This window comes from Elgaria multicarinata, chromosome 8 (assembly GCF_023053635.1).
Source record: "Elgaria multicarinata webbii isolate HBS135686 ecotype San Diego chromosome 8, rElgMul1.1.pri, whole genome shotgun sequence".
NCBI lineage: Eukaryota > Metazoa > Chordata > Lepidosauria > Squamata > Anguidae > Elgaria > Elgaria multicarinata.
This window is the reverse complement of record NC_086178.1, coordinates 101,916,778-101,934,780: the sequence shown is the minus strand read 5'-3', so window position 1 is coordinate 101,934,780 and position 18,003 is coordinate 101,916,778. Positions and strand designations below refer to the sequence as shown.

General features: G+C 39.2%; 1 protein-coding gene across 1 annotated transcript in view; it reads right to left on the bottom strand.

The window, feature by feature from the left end:
* Positions 1–18,003, bottom strand: part of BMPR1A (bone morphogenetic protein receptor type 1A) — a 73,858-nt gene that overhangs the window by 32,590 nt on the left and 23,265 nt on the right. The window contains exon 2 of the mRNA XM_063133113.1: positions 7,167–7,287. The gene's annotated coding sequence lies outside the window, so the exon portion shown is untranslated. The remainder of the gene's footprint in view (positions 1–7,166; positions 7,288–18,003) is intronic.

Genomic DNA, 18,003 nt, shown 5'->3' with positions numbered 1-18,003 from the left:
CCTCCCAAATCTTTAATTCTCACAGTCTACGTCAAGGCTCCTTCTTTTGGTCATCTGCCAGTTCCATAAAATAACTTGGAGTAAAAACGCTCCCCTTTTCTTGGGCCCCTCCCCTTAAGCAGCCCTAGGCGCCCTGCCTCATATGCTTTTCAAGGCGTGCTAGACTACACAGCAGACTTTCTGGCTCCACTTCCATTGTTTGCACGGCTGCGTTGCTCCTTATCCACAGACTGGATTAGCATAAGAATACTGTCGTCCCCTTCAGTAAGCAATCTCCCCCCTCCTGCCATCCCTTCAGACAAAACACTGAAAGACTTTAAGGATAAAATGTTGAAGGCAATTGTTTTCCTGTACAGTGTCCCTTACGACACAAAATATTAAGTAATTCAGAAGAATGATGTGCTGGAATTCCTGCTTACGGGCAGTGGAAGAAGACAAAGAAAACCTGGGTTAGATTTTTCAGTCTTCTTGTTATAATATGGCACTGATATTGTAGGCAATTACAGAAGAACTGCCAGGATATTTCACAAAAACAAATATTCTGAATTAGATTGGGATAGATTCTGGGGGGAGGGTGGGAAAGGGGAGAAATTGATAGATTGCCAACACATTTTTAAGGGTACCTGACATTAAACAATGCAGGATATGACCTCATTTGCTTTGCATTTTCTTTTACTTTGTGAAACTAGCTATTAAACTTCTAAGATTTCAAATGGGGGAGACTTGAGATAGAAATTATCTACTTCAAAAAATATTTCCATCTATGACTACAGACAAATTCTTTGAAAATGAGTGTATTAGTGTCAATTATGAAATCAGAAACATAAACAATTAGTTTAATGAAGACATTTAGTAACTCTCAAATTTGAGGAAAACATAATATTGCCCAATCCAGTCATACTTTGAATAAGTGAATTAAACTAGCAAACACTAAGAATTCTGGAATATTGGGGGGGGGGGACAACCACTAAAATTTCAGATGAATCAGACCATGGGATTGTGCATTCACTCTCTCCACACTCACCCACCCCACTACTGGAGTGTGAATTACCACTGCCAGACTGGCAGTTGTGCATTATTTCAAGTAAAAAATTAAAAGGATTCTAAGCTGGTTTCAAAGTCTCATTAAACATGGCCTGTGGTTATTGCTTGACTACTATCAACTAAGGCCCAGTGGGTAAAGGCTGAGGGAGAGAAATGGATAATGCTGCATCCCACACCAGTAAAGTGTTTTTGTGAACCGCCCAGAGAGCTCCGGCTATTGGGCGGTATAGAAATGTAATAAATAAATAAATAAATAAATAAAGTATTACTTCGGTACCAAACGTTAAGAAATCACGATTGCTACATCTCCAAAAGGTCCAAGTATTTATTAAAATAATCACTCCTGGTTTATAACAGTAATCTCATTTGCATCAAACCTTTGATAAATGATCAAGATCATTATTGCACTGATTTCATGAAGTGAGAACTTGTGGATGCCCGAGATGTTCTTAAGTTTTGAGATGTTATTTCATCTCAGAGTCTGTTTCCAGAAAAGACAATTGGGCAGATTCCTCCCCTTCCCCAAACTTACTGGGAGAAAGGGAAGCTGCCATTTCTCTGCACAAGGAAGCGTAGCTGCAGCCAGAGTGAGCAAAGGTGTTGCTGCTGCTGCTGAAGGACAGAGCCATGCATGGTGTGCACGATGGTGGCAAAAGTGGTGCTCATGGATACCTCTTTGCTGGTGAATGGGTTACAGGAAGAGCAAAGACATTGCTGCTCTTCAGGCACTGCCACCTGTAAGGACTATTGGAAGGAAACTAAGGGTGAAAGTGTTGTGGAAATTATTTTAACACACATTCCAGAATGCATGTTCAAATCATCTCCACAACACCTAAGATGGTTATGTCTCTCTTCACCCTCACAGTAGCAGAAAGGGTTATTTACACTTGCTGAGGGAAATTGTGGTTTCTATCCTAGCTTGTTCCATAGTTTAAATTAATCGCAGTTCATTCTTGTTGAATGTAACAACAAGCTAAAGCTAGTTTAAACCTGAAAGTGAATTCCTCCCATCTCATACCTGCAGCCACAACAGAGAAGAGGGGAATTTGAGTCCAAGACTTGACCAGACTCATTTACATAACACAAAGTCCTGGTTTAGTTTTATTTCTGAACTGGGGGGCCAGTGTGTCAATGCACTTAAATTCTTCATAATTCTCTATTAAATCTATCCTGATTAAAAACTAACCTATCAGAAGATCTCCAAGTGTACCTCTTTATTCACCCCACATTAAAAATTACTGCTATTTGTTTTGGGATAGTGGGTCATGATTAACTTTATAAAACTCACCTACCACTCTCGGATGGGGCTCAGTTTCACTTACAGGGACCTCATGGAATGCACTGTGTGCACATGTGTACACACACATACACAAACAGAAGAATCCTCCTAATACAGTTCAAACCTGCTTGGGCTTGTACTCTCTCTCCTCTCCTGCTTTGCGTGCCAGAAGGAAAATTGCATGCTTTCAATTTTAATCAAACTAGAGTATCCTATTACATCCAAACTGATGGAGCTCTGTTTGGTTTAAAGCAGAGGTGAGGAATTTGTGGCCCACCAGATGTTGTTGAACTGCAACTCTTGTCAATCCTAGCCAGTATAGCCAATGGTAAGGGGTACTGGTAGTTGTAGTCCCAGAACATCCAGAGGGCCACAGAGCATGGTTATTTCAAAACAGGCCAGGATCAAATAAGCCTAACCTGCTCACTAACCAGGTCAGATGTAATGGGTAACTCTGGTTAGCTTAAAACCAGAAGCAGATGCTGATGATCTCCTCCTCTAACGTGCACCAGAGGGTTAAGGTCACTATGTCATACCTGAACTATGTTCCCACTTCAACTTCCACCTACCTTAGTGATGCTATCGTCTGTTAAAAACAGAAGTATAAAGTATTTTTTGGAATTCTCTATAATCAAAGACTGATAGCCATAACTAAATAAAGAGAATGAGCTTAACCATACACACAGAATACAGAAGATGATTTTAAACCTTGACAATCACAATAGCATGTGTAATATTATAACTTCCAATCTAGCACTGATCGGGAGAATATGAGTGCACAGTAAACAACTGCTCAAACTAGCACCTTTATACTTAGGAATTACTAACAGAGTTGTTTTAATATCCGAAAGGTAGCACCTACATTACATTATATGCTTTTAGACGCCAGGTGAAGACCTTTTTAATCTCCCAACATTTTAACAATCTATAAATTTTAAATAACATGGTTTTAAATTTGTAATTTTGCATTGCTGCTGTTTTTATCTGGTTGAGCTTTTATATTGTATTTTATATTATGGTTTTATACTGTTGTTTTATACTTTGATTGTTTTTAATTTTTGTGAACCGCCCAGAGAGCTCCGGCTATTGGGCGGTATAGAAATGTAATAAATAAATAAATAAATAAATAAACTACAATGAAAATTATTTTCATAGAGGAACAAACAAAAAGCTTGCGAAGTTTGTCTGCACAAGGGACTAGCTTGGTTCACACGCAATGACAAGCCAGAGTATGAGTCGAGTATGGATCAATGCTGAATCATGTCTTGTTGTTAGAAGCAATGCCTCCACTGTGAGTTAATTCTGGGTTGTTAACCACAAACAACCCAGGAAGAGAGCCCATGGTTTGTTGTTGGGCTGTGAACTCTGGGTTGTGCGTGGTTAACAGCCCATAGTTAAACCATAGTGCAAGGTTCACACATAAGAATAATCCATGATTCAATGACAATCCATACTCAACCCATAGTCTGGGTTATTGTTACATGCACACCAAGTCAATAACTGAGAGTAAGGAGAAATGGTGGAGCCCTATTTAAATCAAGTTTGATTCATAAAGGCTCCTGTCATGACCCTCTCTTCAAGTGGTTGCCTGTTTTAACAAAAATGGTTAATTTAAATTCAAACTATATAAACAATTATGCACTTTCAGGTATCATCAATATACTTTGACTAAACAACAGTAGACACATTCTTTCACAAAAAAAAGGTTTAAGAAATATCTCTAACATAAATCTTAACACTACGGAACATGGAGAAGAGCAGACTGGTTTACATGTCATGAAAATATGCACATTATTCCCAAAAGTTGATAGGGCACTGTGTGGCTTGCTGTGGCTTCCCCTCCCTCCGTTAGTCTTCCAGCCTGCATGTATCCAGGTGTCCTTTGTGGAGGGAAAATTTCCTGGCTTCCCACCCTGCTCTGACCACTACCGCTTTTCTGCACAATTTTTCCATTTCAAACCTTTTAAAAATATTTAAAAAGTGCTTGGAAAGTATACAAATGGGTTCATATTTTTCTTTCCTTTTTTTCAGTGCTTCTCAAGTAGGTTCGTAACCTACTCCACTTTGGTGGACCCATTTGAGAAGCACTTGAAAAGAAATGTTGTGAATGATGAAACTGCTCTGAAAAGGGATCAGGATCTGGGGACAGGGAGCCAATAAACTCCCACTTGTCAATTTCATCCTCTCACTGCATTATGTCTTGAAATTACACTTATCGGTTTCCTCCCCTACTTCGGCATTTTTCTTGAACTGGAACTTAGAAAGTGCTCCTGAATTAGATAGAGCTTTTTGGGCAGGTGGGTGCAATTACTGCTGGAGTATGGCTGTAATTACTGCAGGTGTAATTTTTCCTCTGCTTCTGAAAAATGTGTAAAAAACACATTGAGAACTTTCTTGTCCACTGACAAGCCACACTGGCAGGTTCATATGTCATGACAAACTATCTTCAGAAAAAGCTACCCTCAACAACCCAACAATAAGTCACGGGTTCTCGGGAAGGCTTGTGCTTGGTTAACAAACCACACTGAAGCAAGTGTTAAAATAAGGTTTCTCAAGTTCTTCTGATTCATAAAACTCATCCCTAATTAGTGTTCATGAATCTAGTACTTGCAATTATTACAGAGACTGTCTATGCAGAAATGAAAGAAGAGAGTGGATTCTTAATGTGGAAGTAAGATGCAAATTTAAAACTGACACATTTAAAAACACTTTCTTGTTTACTGACAGTTTAAAAATATGTTCATATGCATAATCTTCTCCTGAATTCCCTGGCATGGTTTCCTTTCCACAAAGTTTTGTTATGTTTTCCTTATTGCTGATATTTTCAACATAAATACAGAATAACTAAAATTCTTGACTGGTTTTATTTAATTCTTTACTTAAATTTCTCATTTTAGTAGTATGTGAAAACTACAGTACTACCAAGCTAAACTATTCTACTTTAACAGTTTTGTCCTATCCAATGTTAACTATGGTGTGCCAAAGTTCCAAATCAGGTATAAAATTTTCACATTCTTCTTTTACACTGCCATGACTTTGTCTCCTGCTATGCCTTCTCTTAGACTTTGGTAACTACTACTTCACCACCAGCTTCAATAGAGATAGTTTTTTCACTTTACACCATCCAATGAGAACAATATAAACGGAGTATGTATCCAAGCTTGCTTTTTAGACTTCAAAGTGATTTTGGGCTCATCTACACCAAGCAGAATACTCTACTACGAAAGCGGTATATAAGAGGCAGGAGCCACACTACTGCTTTACAGCTGTATTGAACTGCACTGACAACTGATGGGGCCCATTGACACATACCATATACCACTTTCATACTGCTTCCATAGTGTTATATCCTGCTTGGTGTAGATGTGCCATGGGCCCCAACAGTTGTCAGTGTACTTCAGTACCTCTATAAAGCATTAGTGTAGATCCTGCAGTGCACTTCAATACCACTATAAAGCAGTAGTGTGGCTCTTGTCTTTTATATACCGCTTTCATACCGCTCTCATAGTGGAATATCCTGATTGATGTAGATGAGCCCTAGGTCTGTAAATCTTGCCCTTTTAAAAAGCCTCAAAATTTTTCACCACCATTCATTCAGAGCCATGATATACTAGTGTCCATTTTTCTGGACCAGTTTCTGCTGAGGCTTATTATTATGCGTCCAACTATTAACACATCAATGCATGTGACAGAAGAGTAGCCTTTCTCACAGAAGAAAGAACAATGTAAACCATCTGGAACACCTCTGAAATGTCAAACAATTAAAATTTAGATATCTTTTTTCTTTCCTTTACCAAGGGTTAAAGCAACATCACTTGATGTTCTCTACAGCTTTGAGCGGTAGGATTGGCTAACAAATCGTTAAGTTCTTAAGGTAAAGTATTTGGCTAAGAATCTGAATCAGAGGCCCTTTCTACACCTAAGAAATGGAGGGATTGTCCCTACCTGCTCCTGGGATCCCCAGTGTGTCATTTGGATGCACAGGTATGATCCCTCCAAAAAACAATGGTGTAAAAAGGGCCAGAGTCTCCAACATGGAGAACCAAGAGATCTCTGTAAGATGCTTTCAAATATAGAACACAATTGTGTTCTATATTTAATCACAGTGGTGATTAATTATCTTCCAGCTGCCTGGAATGCAGGTCATGTGTGACGTCCTCCAGTTGTGTTCATTTACAATTCACATCATCCCCAGCAGCATATCAAATGGCTGTGGTGGCTAGGGATGATGGGAGTTGTAGACAAACACATCTAGGGAACACATGGTTGGGGAGGCTGATCTTGAGCAACCTCTCCTGAAGATATAAAGTACAACTTTTTAAACTCCTCGCCCTACACATTTCCATTCTTCCTGATCACCATCTTAAAAACAAGAGAAGGACAATTATTCCCAATATATAGTTCCATCCACACAACTATATGAATAGATTGTAAAAGGAGGAATCCACAAGCATTTTGCCACCTTATTTAAAATGAAACAAAACTTAGTAAAGATTAATGTATATCCAATAATTCCAGGTTCAGATGTCTGGAATTCCCTGCCCAGGAAAATCTGCCTCACCCCCTTCCCTGATTATCTTCTGCCACTTTGTGAAGACTTTCCTTTTTAGAAAGGGCTTCACTTTTTATTGGCTTCACTGAAACATAGATTATTTTATTGCTGTTCTTATATGTTTACCTCCTGCTGCTTTGCTTCTTTTTAATAATGATATTTTAATTGTTTTTACTGAATTTTACCCTTTTGGTTATCTGCCTTGAACTTTTAGGGAAGGTTGGGTTTAAATGTTTTAAATAGATGGGAATGTTACATTTGAACTGGGCCCTATTTCAGCCTGGCTGTTACCTTTTACTGGAGAGCTGAATGAAATAATCCTGTTCAGTTGATAATGCGCCAACTGGTTTCATCTGTATTTCCACTTCATCAATTCCAGAATAAAATTGTAACAATGCATATTTCTTTAAATCTGTAAGACAGAAAAAAGTTGGAATATAAACTCAAGCAAGCTTTGGGAGCAATTAAAAAGAATTTGTGATTGTTTGCATTTCATCCTATCAGCTACACACTGCTATTACTCTACGGCTAGTTCTGCACGGCCCCTATGCCATCCAGCAAACCATTCTTAATACTGAGGGGACTTGCTAAAGCACCTTGTGATAATAGTAAGAGTGGATTTGCTGTGCAATGACAGAACTCCTATTAGGCATGCCTAAATCTTGGACATGCCTAAAGTGGATCTTTGGATGTTTGCCAGCCTTTATTATTATTTATTTATTTATTTATAAAGCGCCATCAATGTTCATGGCACTGTACAAAACAAAACAAAACAATGATACCCTCAATGATATACAACCAAGCAGTTCTTTCAAGTGTTACACATATAACGAAGATTCAATTTTTATATTCAAATTTATTACATATAATTGGAGATAAAAAACCAAAGACTTGTACCATCTTACCAAAGTTAAAAACAGAAACAATTAAACCTGTGAATATAAATATTTTGAAGTAGCTATGTTAGCTTATGACAGGACTGGAAGAATCTTAGGCATTTGATTGCTGAGGCTCCTAAAATGCTATGCTGTCACCCAGGAATTTAAACATTCCCTCAGATTCCGATGGGGTCTAGCTCCCTAAAAAATGATGGTTTTTAGTTCTGTCTTCAGTTTTAAATAACTTATATCCATAAATAACATAGGAATTCAACCTTTGTTGACTTTTTATTCCCAAAACCAGATCCCCGTCTACTAAAATGACATAGAAAAAGGAATTATGGGGAAAGGCAGGAAGAATGTTGGTCTCAATAATGCTTTGAATTAAAAGGGGGAAATCTTGCATTTTGAGTAAATGTTTTGGAAGGGCTATGGTGTGTATGTGTGTATTGCTGGTTTGCCCTAGAATTTGCAGCAGTTGTAGCTGCTTTCATGGGCTGGGGGTATATGATGTGAAGTCAACTTGGGAGAACTGGATTTTGTCCAATGACAGCACATCACTCCCACTCACAAGAGGAGGGCAATGATTGTTATTTATTTTGTATTTCAATATTTCATTTTAGAAAATTTATATAGTGATTTTTTTAAAAAAAATTCCAAAGTGATTAGAAAAATAAAATTATAACAAAATACAATACGAACAATCAGTAAAATAATAAAACAGTATTAAAACAATAAAATATCTCATTCAAAATAATCAGGAGTGGCTGGCGATGATAGCCATCAGGGAAATGCCTAAGGAACAAACATGTTGCGAAAACAATCCACACTAGAAGCCTGCCTGTTCTCAGTGGGGAGATCATTCCATATGGTGGGTGCCTTCTCCATACCAGAACAAAGTGAACATCAATAGCTATAGTACAGTAAGTAAACCTTTCCCTTCAGGATGTAAAGACTGGTGGAGCTATATAGAAGAAGATGATCTCTTAGATAAGCTGGCTAGTCCTGAGCTCTTTAGAGTCATAAGACTTGAATATGGCTCGGAAGCCAACTGTCAACCATTGCAGATCTTTCCGCACAGGAATAATGTGTGTGGTAGGAAATTCAACTGAGCAATCTAGCTACTGCATTCTGCACTAGCTGCAGCTTTTGAACCAATCTCAAAGGAAATCCTACATAAAACAATTACAATAATCCAACCCTGAGGTTACCAATGCATGGATCACTGTGGCCAGGCAATCCCTGTCTGGGAATAGCTGCATCTATCATAGCAGCCGGAACTGGTAACAGGTTTCCTTTGTCACAGAGGCCACTTGTGCCTCCAGTGAAAAAGATGAATCCAATATCATCCCCAGAGCAACCCAATCCAAGACAGGTAAATTACCCAACTCCTCAACCTGAGAATTACCCACACACAGAGACTCTGTTTTACCAAAATTCAATTTCATATGGATGGTCCTCATCTAGTCCACCACTGCAGCCACATACTGGTCCAGGTCATGAATAGCCATACCTGACTCAGATGTAACAGAGTAATAGAGCTGGGTGTCATCTGCATACCCAAAATCTCCTAATGACTGCACCCAACAGCTTCATATAGATGTTAAAAAGTATTGGGGACAATATCATGTCCTGTTGCACCTTACAGAATGATGGCTGAGAAACAATATCCCAATGCCACTCACTGGAATTGATGCTGCAGGTAAGAGCAGAACCATTGCAATATAGCAGCTCTTTAGCTCTTCCTCATGGAGCCAGTCAAGAAGGATACCATGGTCAATGATATCAAAAGCTGATGAGAGATCAAGGAGAAGCAGCAGGGTTTCACTTCCCCTGTTCCTCTCACTCTCTAGCAATTGCTAGAGAAATGCTAGAGAAACATGATTCTCTGTTCATACCCTATTGTGAAAAATGGCCTCCCTCAACCCAGCAAGTAAGAGATGGATATATTTGTCTGAAATATAGAGGGGTAGATGGAATGGCAGTGTTCTATCTCCCACCCCCTTAAACTGTAGTTCAGAGATCAATTAAACATCTTTAAGCTTGTCCATTTACATACTTCCAATGGATTTCTGAAAGGGTATATAATTCTTAGGACAGATTTCTATTTTCAATTAGAGTGGCTAAACTTAACTGAGACAATGAGCAACGTATCATTCAGAGTTCAGAAGCACAGAGAAGAAATTTATCTGAGGACCCTAGATAGAGGTCAGCATAAAAACAGATTCCTTGCAACTGCCAGAAAACAGAAAAGACAAAGCACACTACTTGAGAGGCTAGAAGAGGTTGAGTGGAACCTCTGCACAACCACATACAATACACAAAATGTGAGTCTTGAGAGACAGACTTTGTGGGAATCCCTCGCTGTCTGCACATCCCTACCTTATACTGTCCCATTAAGGCAAAGAACTGCATTAAGCAGGGGAATGGACTTGATGGCCTTCTAGGCCCTTTCCAACTCTACTATTTGAAAGACCGTATTCTTCCTTATGAGCCTGCCCATACTTTGAGATCTTCTGGAGAAGCTCTTCTTTCAGTCCCACCATCTTCACAGGCGCGCTTGGTGGGAACATGGGAGAGGGCCTTCTCGGTGGCTGCTCCAATGCTTTGGAACTCTCCTCCTGGGGAAACTAGACTGGCTCCTTCCTTGATGGGCTTTCAGAAGCAGGCTAAAACTTGTTTGTTCCAGCATGCCTTTGGAGAATTATCTGGTCCTCCATCTATGTTAATGACTTATAATTTTGTCGTGTATTTGAAACGTTAATGTTTTGTTTATTTATTTTTGTACATTTCTTTTCCTAGGTTTTACAATGTATGTTTTAAATTTTGTAAGGCCGCCTTGAGGCCCAGTATTGGGCAAAAGGCGGGATACAAATAAATATAATAATATTCTATGATTCTACATATAACTTATTCTTTCTGACATCTATTGGGAGTTGCTTTTAGTTCCCCAGTGGGCATGTAGTACAGCTGGCTGCATGCTCTTATCAGCTGCCAAAGACTGATTATGCCATATATGTTTGTTGTTTATTCGTTCAGTCGCTTCCATTATTTCAGTTGCTACTAAAACACTACAAACATCAGAAATTATTATGTTGCATATGCACATTGGTATGAAGTATGCATGTTGGTGTGAAGCATTCCCAGGGAGTTAATGCCAATTAATACTACTGGTGTTGCGGTAGCGGTCTCTTTCACTAGTGCAATGTAATTTACATTAGCACTACTATCCAATTGAATACTGCCCATTATGTGTAGAAGGTCTGCTGAAAGTTCTGGTTTTGGCATAAGCAGTCAAGGACAATCAGCCCTCAAAAAAATTAAGTTTCAGGATTATTGCTGCAGAGCTTCATAATAATCTTTGCTATTACAAGAAGGTCGTAATACTTCTGTCTCCATGAGCATTTTTAAGTATTCCTATCACTGCTTTAACAACCTTGGCAATAAATAATAAATTTGTGTAAAATGGAGCAAGTTGAATCTCCAATATCAGCTAGCATCAATCCTTAAGACAGGTAGTCTTTGCTGAATTGGCATTTAACTTTGATGTGAAATGCAGAAAAGTCTCTCTGGTGTTTTTTTTTTTTGCGGTGGGGGGGGGGGGATCCTTATTTTTTCCCCAGATACTAGTACGTAGATGTAAAGCCAAAACAAAAAGTAGATTGCCAGCCCTTTCTCTGAAATTTCTTTAATTTCAATTGGACTCCTATAACCTATTGAAAACAAGCATGATTCTGAGAGACATAATATACGCTACATTTCTCTTCTATCAAGTCTGCATATTTTGTGCTTTAATTTGATGCCCTATTAAACTTTGTACAGCCACAACATGCCCTAAATTACTATACGGAAAGAAACCCTGGGCTTGGACAAGTGGAATCCTGAGGTGTTTTGTGGAAAATGTGGGGATAGATGATTCCCTCACACCAGAGAGCTATATTGGTATTACAAAGGAGAGTCTTCAGAAGTGGCTGATCCTTCACCAAACACCCTCTCATCTCTTGGTTGCCACATCTTACATTTATTTATTTATTACTGCATTTATATCCCACCTTTTTTTCCTCCAAGGAACCCAAGGCAGTGTACATAATCCTCTCCCTCTCCATTTAATCCTCACAACAACCACCCTGTGAGGTAGGTTGGGCTGAGAGTCTGTGACTGGCCCAAAGTCACCCAGTGGGTTTCCATGGCCAAGTGGGGACTAGAACCTGGATCTCCCAATTCCCAGTCCAACACTTTAGCCGCTACACCACATTGGCTCTCATTATATGTCACGAAGGGGAACTACTTTACTATGGGGGGTTGAATTTCTCCCCACTAGGCCCTCCTCAAACTGGATGGTGTAAATGGGTATGGCCACACCCACTAGAGTGAACCTTCTGCACATTTTGCCTTTCTCCATGCTGAGAGAAGCAAGGAGTTTCATGCCTTTCTCAGCATGGAGGAAAGAACATGGGCAACGCTGGGAAGAGAGACTCCTCCCAGCATGGGCTGAGTCCACGGCTTTGCATGCCACCTGTTTACCCAATGTGATGGCACCCAAATGGACTCGGTTGGTGCTGTTCCTGGCTTTGCGCACCACTTGTCATCCCCATTGGGAGAAGGGCAGCGCACAGGGGAATCTCCTGCTATCTCCAGTAGTAGCCAGGTGAGCCTGTCTGGGCAGGGCATTCCACAGACAGGGGCACTCCCACTGAAAAGGCCTTCTCTTGTAGCCCACCATCTTGCTTTATTCGGCAGGGGGCTCATGGAGAAGGGTATCAGATGGTGACCTGGAACTATGTGAAGTGGTGCTAGCCTCTAGGTACATATTAAATCTAACAATTCTTTTCTTGCTAGAATTTCTGAACAGCTGTAGAAAATTGGCAACCTTAGGCTTAACCATGCAATCTAGTCAGCATGTCTTTTAAGTAATCTGAATCCACCCCATATGTATGTAACTCCAGTTAACAACACATCCACACGGTATTAGGACATTTGGCGATTATCTATCTATCTATCTAAACATACACTTAGAGAGAGAGAGAGAGAAAGAGAGAAAGAGAGGGAGAGAGAGAGGGAGGAATCAAGCCAATAACTTTTTTTCTGGTTGCAGTTAGTACAATAACTAAAAACTGATTCAGAAATTGGTTTTGCTACTTTGAGCCAGTTCAAAATACATTTCATATAGATAAATTTAAGCACTTGCCTGGTAGCCATAAGGAACAAGGAATTGCATGCAGACAAGTGAGCTGGCCATCCACCCTCTGTGCTCACTGTAGAAACCCAAGCAGCCTGCCAGAGAAGGAAAGCCTCCCTTCTCTTCTGCATAGATATGCAGTGGGCTGTTGCAAGATGGATAGAGCTCTCCATCCCGCTTCTGCCAGTCCTCCCAAGATCTAGCACATTTTTGTTTGCACGCAGTAAGTTTACAATGATTTACAAGTTAATGTCCAACTTTTATGATTGTAATGAAAGCCCTATAAAATTAATTAATTTAACACCCAAATATTCTCCCTGATCTAGAGCAAGCTAAGCAGTCTTCTGCATGTTGTCGACATGCACACATCTATATCTGTACTATGATGCTCATCCAAGTCCAATTGAACTGGCTAGATCAATGTAAAATCAAGAATTTTTAAGATGTGTTGAGTCCTGTACTAATGTTGTTCCCCGCCTCGATCCAAAGGGAAAGGCGGGTAAGAAATAAATATATCTATATCATCATCATCATCATCTTTAGGTATAAATGGGGATGCAGAAGCTACCCTCTGTCACATATTATTCATGACTTGACTGCAACTATACCTAGATTGGGACTATTCTTTGTACACTGGTTTGCACAGGAGAAGACCATTTTAATTCATTCTGGGGTGCATCTTTGATAGTGCAGAGCAATTTAATGTCACTGTACAGAATTGTGACACAGCCCTATTTAGAATATTGAGTACAGTTCTTGTTACCCAATATATGTATTTTCTTCTCTCTCTCTCTCTCTTTTACACAGACACACAGAGGAACAGAATGGCTTCTAAAACGATCAAGGACTTAAGAGTAATTTCCTATAAGGAAAGCAACTTTTTAGTTGAAAAAAACCAAGTCATTAAGGGGTGATGTGACAGTCAATTGAACAATTATGGGTGGTTGCAGAGAGTAAATAAAACATTTTTTCACCCTTTACCAATAACAAAGTGGGTTTGGGACTAACAAAAGGAATTATTTGCTCAAACAATGTGTATTTAACTGATAGAATCAGAAGTGGCAGTGGTGGGTAAGCTTAGATGGCTTTTTAAAAGGAGTATATGAATTCATGAAGGGTAGGGGCTAGGTCTATCAATCACTGGGTTCAGATAAGATGATATTTAACTCACAATGAGTGGTGGGGGCCAAGTTGAATATGCAAACCCTCCTCGGGAGTGGTCATGTTGCACGAATCTGGCAAGTGTGAGTTATGTGAGGGTAACCCAAAAACAAACCATGGGCTATGTGAGGGTTGTTTAACCCTTACATAACCTACCCTTGCCAGGTTCAAACGACACAACAACCCCTGAGCAGGGATTGCATGTTCAAAATGGCAGCCACACGTGCCCCTGTTGTGTCATGCAAACAGCCCCCAAGTCTACTAACCATGATAGTTCAAATGAAATCTCCATGTTCAGTGGAGGTATACATCTGTAATGGTGACAAACCATTAGGAGATGACTGTCATCCTCATGCCTTGCTCATGAGCTTTCAGGAAGTCTTTAAATGTCACTGAGTTGAAGAAGTTCTATAAGGACGAATGGACCAAAATTCCTCAAAACCTACCAACAGTTACAATGACTTGAAGTCATAGCTGCTAAAGGAAGTGCCACCAGTTAATGAATCTAAAAGTTCACATACTTTTTCACAGATAGATATTGAATGTTGACTCAAATGCTTTTACAACATAGCTGATCTATTGTTCTTTATTTAAGATTATGGGGTTAGATTGAGATCGATTAATATTTTTGGTGGAAATATGTGACAACCCTAAGGGGTTCACAAACTTATTCACTGTAGGCCAAACTCTCATGTCACGCAGCCCTATTAATTTCGCATCACAGTAGCCTCATCTCCAACATTCAGAGGTATGTTTCTGCAAGACATGGCATGGGCAGGGGTGTGCTGCTTGACTGGAAAGAAAAGGAGTAGGAAGAGAGAAGAAGGGAAGAGAAGCTCCATTCCATCACTTCCAAGGTAATGAGCCCTTTACATGTGTGTGAATGAGATAAAGTGTACTTCTTTCTAGTGTATGTTTTCCTGTGTGAAAGAAGAGGACCAAGCAATTTTCTCCAGTTCTCCTATAATGGAACACAGACATTACAGAATAATTTTCAAATCTTTATTCCATTTATAAACGTTTCTGAACCTGGTAATGTAGCAGTATTTGTAGCATCTTAAACAGCTCCATGCAATTCCGTAATATCTTCTTCCTCAAATTTCCTCACGGGCTAATTTGTATTCACTCAGAATACAAAGGAACCAAAAGTTTCAGGTGCAAACAAAATTAAACTTGAGGAAGAAATAACCAGAAAATGGGGCAGCAATGATTATATGATCAGTACAATAAAAGATAAAGTAACTGCAGTTAAAAAAATTCCTGGAGAGAATAACATTGTTTTCCCTTTTCAGGCCCCCTTAAAAAGAAAATCTCTTTTGGTCTCTCCCCTGAGTGGGGGCAGGCCTAAAGACGATTGGCAACAGCGCATTCTAGCCAGCGTGTCTCCAGCCTTCAAGTGTAGTGGTAGGCTCTGGAATGCAGAATGAGTAACTTGATCATTTCCCTTCCCTTCTCCTTCACAGCAACATTTAGAAAGTAATTTAACCTCTTAAAATGGCATCTCAGCACTAGTTCATAGAGTTATTCTGCTGAAAGAGGGAAATAGTAGTAGTTTTATAGGTGTGTGTGTGTTCATATCACAAGTCGACACTTACATATGCATCTATAAATAGATTTCTATCTATTATTCCGTGTTCCTGCTTTCAAAAACCAAAGCACATTGGTTTTATAATAAACTCAGAGCTCAAATCTAAGCATGTTTGCGTAGGATTGAAATCTTTGATTCACGACAATCGCCAGAACTTGCTTAGTTCAATTTATGACTTTATATAGTCGGAATTCAATTAAGAAACTCAGAAGATCAGAGTGTGTGTGTATGTGTGTGATATGAGAGAGAGAGAGAGAGAGAGAGAGAGAGATGGAAATAGGCTGGTTAAACTGAACTATGGCTAGTGAAATCACAAATCTCCTCTGTTCTGCTTCCTCTGCTCCACTCTTCTGAGATATTTTACCAATAACTGGAGAATAACTAAGATGTATACAACAAAATGGATACTATTTATTCTGCATATATAAAAAATATATATTCTGTATGTATGTATGTATATATATTCTGTGAAAATATATATTCTGTGAACCTCCCAGAGAGCTTCGGCTATTGGGCGGTACAGAAATGAAATAAATAAATAAATAAAATATATATTAAAAATACATATTCTGTATATGTTAAAAAATATGACACCCAACCAATGCAAATAAGCAAACTGTGAAAATTATACGTGAATATCCCCACAATTAAACAATGATTTCCATACTGCTATTTATAATCCATCAGTCCATTAATTACAAGAGCCACAGCAAATCCCAATGTTCAGTTCAGCACAGAGACCCAGTTCAGATGTCACAGCCAAACCATGGTTTGGCTGTCAGCATTGTGTTCTAGGTTTCAATTCCCCCCTTCTTTTTCAGCTTCATTGAAACTATTGTTTGCTGTTACATCTGAATAATTTGCCTCCAAACCAGAAGGGGAAATTCAGTTTAAGCCCTGGGTTCCAATTCTGATCTGGATGGAAACTATGGTTTGCAGCAACCAGTTTGCCTCATTCAGACATAATGGCAAGCTACAGTTTCCGTGAGCCTAGACATACATGAGGAGAGAGCAAGTGAGTTCAAATATGGCATGTTTCGGCTGACACATGTAAACATGCCCAATTTCCCCCCAACATAAATACAGTAGGAAGCTTACGTTTGTTGCACAGTGGCTGCATTTCAATGACACACTAGACTATGGTTTAGCAAGAAATTGACAAGTTTAGCCTCCACAACTCACACACTCCCCACTCTCCCTCTGGCAGGCCACAAGTTCAGAAGTTTTACTTCCACTTTTGTATCTGTAGACAACATGCTTGCTATGTTGTCTAAACCTGGCAATCTGTGGTTAATATTAACTATGGCTAGTTTCAAAACAAGTCAAACCTTTGTTTATGAAGCTGGCTTGTTTAAACAAGCCGTAGTTTGCTGGATTTGGACAAAGCTGGGAACTGTGGTTAATCAAAAGTTTCCAAATGCCTCCTCACAACTTTGCTAGAGAAGGAGAGGTGAGCATAGAAATCCAGGATGACACTAGGCTAGGTTACGCTTCATTAAATCAGTGGCGGGCAACTTCTGGGGGTTGGAGGCCGTAGTTTAGTATAATTTCTGAAAGCACCCATTATCTCCCTCCACAGGAAAGTAGGGGCAACGTTTCTTTCAATATTGTATGTACTGCTCTGACTATGAAGGAAGATCAAAGACTTTCTCAGTAAAGAATGGCCAGTTCATATTATGATAGAATAAAGAAAAGACCTTACTCTGGCAATGTTCAGATGAGCAAGCATATCTAAAGATAATGAACTTTAGGGATTGGGATAGAGATATTCTCCGATCTCTTCTCTATCATTCTTCTGAAAGCAACTGGGCACTGATGCAATGGTGAAGATACGTTAAAATTTAAATTCATGAAAAATGTTTATCCCTATCTTTACTGGGGTGGGAGGAATTGTTCATATGGCAGGAAATACTAAAAAAAATGCTATTGGAACCAATATGGACGCCTCCTCAGAAACACTTCAAAACTGATGGGTTCCTAGGTAGTGGATACACCACTATTAGAGAGGATTAACATATAAAGCCTTCTATCTCTGTCCATACTGAGAGAGGCAACCTATTATTTTAAAAGGGACCTGGTTCAATAGCCTACTTGAAGTAAGATGATGACTGCAGTGCCAAATCCAATGTGAAGAATTCAATATCAGAAGACTAATGTCAGAATTATTTGGTGTGCTAATCAATATTTGGATTTTATCAAAGCATAAAGAAATACATAAACTCAACTACCCTCTCAAGCTTACTTTATCATTAAGAGAAAGCAACAGTACAACATACTTTAAGTGTTTTCTTAATGTCTCCTCTTTATTAGGCAAAACAGTCT